The sequence below is a fragment of the Tympanuchus pallidicinctus genome, unplaced genomic scaffold (assembly GCF_026119805.1).
Source record: "Tympanuchus pallidicinctus isolate F22 unplaced genomic scaffold, pur_lepc_1.0 scaffold1, whole genome shotgun sequence".
Classification (NCBI taxonomy): Eukaryota; Metazoa; Chordata; class Aves; order Galliformes; family Phasianidae; genus Tympanuchus; species Tympanuchus pallidicinctus.
This window is the reverse complement of record NW_026294618.1, coordinates 100937380-100942379: the sequence shown is the minus strand read 5'-3', so window position 1 is coordinate 100942379 and position 5000 is coordinate 100937380. Positions and strand designations below refer to the sequence as shown.

At 42.2% G+C, this 5000-nt stretch overlaps 1 protein-coding gene across 15 annotated transcripts in view; it reads right to left on the bottom strand.

Annotated features, from left to right (window-relative positions):
- EHBP1 (EH domain binding protein 1) overlaps window positions 1-5000 on the bottom strand; it is a 196896-nt gene that overhangs the window by 24147 nt on the left and 167749 nt on the right. The window lies entirely within an intron of this gene.

Here is a 5000-nt window from a genome sequence, read left to right as displayed (position 1 = left end):
AAAACAATAGATTAAGCTACCTGCATTATTTCCAATGCAATTAAACTCTACAATTAGTATACGGTAGGAAAAATACCAAAATGGTGATAGTATCGCTTATCTGGTTCTCTAGCAAAAGAAATTCACAGCCACCCCCATCGCACACCGTATGTTAACTCTTCACACTGTGGGTATGTACAACTCAGAAATATAAAATTAGATGCTTTTGAAGGACACTGAGCTCCCTCTGGTGAAGGCATAACAAGTTTATTAAGTAAGCACCACCTCTGGAAGTATAATCCCCTCTGGCTTCTTCCACGGAGTTTATTGGTTCAGTTTTCCTAACCATGAGCATCATTAGGGCAATGCAGTAATTAAGAGTTGTTAGAAAGTGAATTCTCAAACTGCAGATTAGAAAATTAAACTATTTCCTGATTACATATTAATGGAGCACAACAATAGCAGTTGCCATAAGCTTGGAAGGCAACCAAGGGATAAATCTGTGTACTTAATTACCATAAACAATGGCTGCATAGAAATGAAGTTTTATGCACATTCCCTTCTGTAATATGTCTGATATCAGTACACACTTGACAATTCTTGTTCAATTATCTCTATTATTTAATGCGCTGTGAACGGCTCTGTGTAAATAAAATTAACCACCCCAATTACTTTGAATTCATCTAGGGACAACGTAATAAAAAATGTGAAGAATTCTGTATGCCTATTAATCTAAAACATTACAGAAGCTTTCACCAGATTTTCTTGTCTATATTTATTTTGTCTACATTTATTTTAGTGCACTGCTAATTCAATTACATTTACCATCAGTGGTCAATCATCAGTAGCAGAAGGTTTTTTTTAATTATTATCTCATTAATTCTACTACTGTGTCACAAAAAGGCTCACCCATTGGTAAAGTATGGGAATCATATAGAAAATGTAAGTGTGTTTCTACTTGAATTTGGGAGCTTGTAGTTAATCAGAAAAACAATTAAAAACACTTCATACCCTACGGTCAGATAACAAAATACCTGATAACTGCTATTTTTTTCTAAAATAGTTGTTTTTGTGATTAGTGAATAAATAGTGACCCAAAAAAGAGAGCTAAATTTAGATCAGAGGTTTGTAAAGTAGGCTTCTTTGGCTTTTACTTTAATTGTGTTATGTGATAATTCTGCATTTTAATTGGCACTTAGCCATCAAGATGATAGGCACCTTAAAGACAATGACAGAAGAATTCGTAATGGAGAAAGGCTCTGCCACAGAAGTACAGACAGAACTATTTTATCCATAACAGGTTAGGCACAACATGGCAAGTACAATCCCAAAGAAAGGGAGATAATCCCACCCCTGTCATCATTTGATGTCAAGCCATTATAAGAGTGCAAGAAGGGAAATCAACACTATTAGATTATGTGATATTTATACTTGACCACACAACTCCCTCCTCTTACTTGAACGTGTGCGCTGTGTTCTCTCCGCACGCTTGCACCCACTGCACGGCATATGGTGCACGCTGCAAAGCCCTCCTGCACATGTAACTACTGCACATCTCCAGGCTGCGACAGCAAACGTGCCATCAGCTCATTCTGTGCGGTTCGAGACACTGAAACACCGACTGCCCTCACAGTTCTGTGACGTGCCAGCAAACTCCATTTCCCTGGAACAAGGTGAGATTACATTTTCATTTCCAGTGCAAAGACTGAGGTCTGAGGTACGGCACCAGCGACATGAATTACAGGATATTAATAAAAGTGTAACTATTCAGATTCAAATGGAAATCAGCAAGCTGGTAATTTTAATAACTTTTATTTTTTCACACGTCTTAGGAAAGTGTTTCCAGTTAAATCAGGAGCAGCTGGCGCTGGAAACGCAGAGCTCTGGCTGGATCCGAGCTCCCTGCCTGACTGACGGACTCTGAACACATCAGCTCCCCTTTGGCCCCAAGCCAGGAACTCGGCTCCCCAGCCAAAAAGCTGTCTGCAGGCTGCAAAATGGCAGCACGCATGGTGGCAAGGAGCTGGGCTCTCTTCCTGCAGCCCCGTTCCCATTACATTCCTCTTTGCACAGCGCTACGCAGAAAACAGCAGAGGAAGGGACACATTTGCACCTAGATCGTGCCCTAGGGACAGGACCAGAGGTCAGCTGATGTATCTTTCTGGCCTTGCTACTAGGCTAGGAAAGGAAACTGCCATCAGCCTTAAGGCCTTGATACAAGGAACCGGAGACAAAGTCCTTTCCTGTCAAAGCAATGCATGCCATGGCCTCCTGCTGAGCAGCAAAAAGGAATCCCAGAGGGTCAGGACTGCCAGGTGGCAAAGCAGTGTCCTCACTGGATGAGAAACATCCCTGGTTTGGTGCTATGAGAAAGAAGGGAGAGAGCTTTCTTCCCAGTGTGAGTCTGACACTCAGGACACGGCCAAGCACACTGCAGAAGGGCAGGGTGGCCCAGTCCCCAGCTGACATGGCAGGATGAGAAGATCTTGCTCTGCTCTCCTTGAACCCAATGGCAAAGCAATGGTTCAGTCATAAGATGAGCTTCCCAGCTCTGTGCTGCTCTGGGCTTTGCATGCTTTTGGTATATATGGAAACAAAGTTGGAAATCCCAACGCAAACATGCTTCTACATTGGCAGGGACACGAGGCCCTGCAGACACTGGTTTGAGTGGCTCTGTGGAAGGCCTTCTGGCAGAGTGGGACAAATGGCCTCGTGAGAAATGAGTACAGCAGGCTCCTGCTTACCCAAGGTCCTCTAGAGACACAACCCCAAGCACAAAATTACAGAGGGGATTTGCCCACAAAAGCATTTTAAGTATACATCAACTAATTAGTGGTTCTTGTCCTTTACTCTCTGTTTTGAAGCTTTGAGCTGCCCATGCGACCTTCTGGTTCTTAAAGTTTACATTTTCAGAAGAAAACAAGTACCAAAAGACTTTCCAGTACAATGCTGAGAGCTGGCAACATTTCTCATTTCTTGTCCTTCTGGTATGTACCAACACCTGGGGGAGGACTTTCAAAACCCCAAGATCACCATCAACAACCCTTGAGGGCTGTTGTAGCTATCGGCCTGCAGTTATTATCTCCCCTAAAACATTATTTTGTAGACCCCTGGTGGTCTGTGGCAAGCTGGTTGGACGTACGGTGTTGACTCATCCCTTCTGTTCCTAGATTCCTCTGTCAGAATCAGGAAAAAAAGCTCATACCCTTATGGAAGACGCTGGGACTGAGGCACAGGCTACTTATTCGCCTATGTTAGCAATACTTCCTAAAGAGAGGTAGAGAAGAAGTGCCATCCTTACAGAGCCACTGATGAGGCACAGCCAATCCCCTGAAGCCACTCCAGTAGGCACCAGACAAGGGAAGGAGAGGAGCCTGCAGCCGGCCAGGTAAGGAGCTGAGGGAAGGGGACCACATTTGGGCACAGAACCAGGAGCTGACACAACAACATGTTACAGGCACAGCAAAAAGATGTTCAGAGTTTTTTCCACTGCCAAGGCTACATCACATGAAAGGCGAAGACTCCCACCTCTGCCTCCTCCATTTCCATGTAAGGAATTGCAGTTATTGCCACAAGGGCGACAAATGGGATACTGATTGGCAGGAGGGGTGGTACACAAGACAGTCTCTCTGTTGTGATCCTTAGCTAGAAAAGTTTGAGAATCCCCACTTTCAAGGCTATAAACTCAAGTAGAGGTAAGAAACTCCACTCCTTGCGTGTTCCTCCTAAACTGCGTATTTAAGCTAAGAATGGAAACAGGATTTTTATCAAGGACTTGTCAAGAACATAAAACTAACTTTTCTATTATGGCAGAACTGCACGGCCCCTCATTGCCAGTAAAAGAAGCAATGGGTATTCATTGGTATTCCTATTACAGCCCATACAGCTACACTGTAGAAACTGTTCTATGTGTTCCATTTTATGCAGAAAACTTAAACATTTAATCATCATCTTGGTGCGTCTGACATGAGGAACACAGCAATATTTGTCCTACTTCAAAGCACAAGAAATGCAAAACTAGAAGAAACATAAGAAACTCCTCTTAAGATGGAATAAGCAGCATAAATTAATCAGTCGTGATATTAGATGTTAAAAAAACCCAACTATACTACACTGACAACTCCATACGTATCTAGAGGCAGCGCTCAGAGTTCATGCAAGACTTGCAAAACGCTATAGTAGTTCCTTTGTGTGGAACGCATGTTTCACCCTTTTTCACTCCACAGAGTACAAAAGGAAGTATAGGATAATACATACATATTTTTGAGTATCTAAAGGTTATGTAATGCACTTGAAAAAGTACTTCAAAAGCTTGTAGTAGGTAAAAGTTCTACTAAACAAGCACTGATCCAGGAGAGAAAGTCTGAGTTACATTTTTTTTGAAAAATGCTGTTGAAGAGTCAAACCACCTGTGCATACAGCAAAGTAAATACATTTAAAAAACCACCCAGATACTTGGACATGTGTGGCAAACTGATTTCAAAATACCGAACTTTAAATAAAGACTGTTCATCTGTATTTCAAAACACACCACTGGTTTCAAATCCACTGTAAGACCTGTTATTCCAATTAAAGGTGGGCTTCACCTTTATGAACTTCAAACACACACAACTTTTTCAAAAACAGTTTAACCACACGGTAATTTGCACCAATTGACTTTTTTTCTCTAAGGCACGGGAAGAACACTTTTTGCACCTACAGTGTAACTCATTTCTGAAATATCAAAGCACCATTTGTTTCAACCCAATGCTGTTTAACCTCTCCATCTCTGACGGACACCAGCACTCCATATCCACGCAACGTGCATCACAGGAGTCACAACCAGCACGCTTTTAACAAAAACTCGCCCATGTACTTTCATCCTTTCAACTGCACCTACAACACCAAGCATTACAGACTGTTTAAGACCTGCTCTCCTGAAGATAAATAAATAAATAAAGTAATTGTGGAGCATCAGTAACCAGATAGTATTCTCAAATTTCAGTGATCTAGTCAATGGAGCCTTCCCCCATGTACTGTGC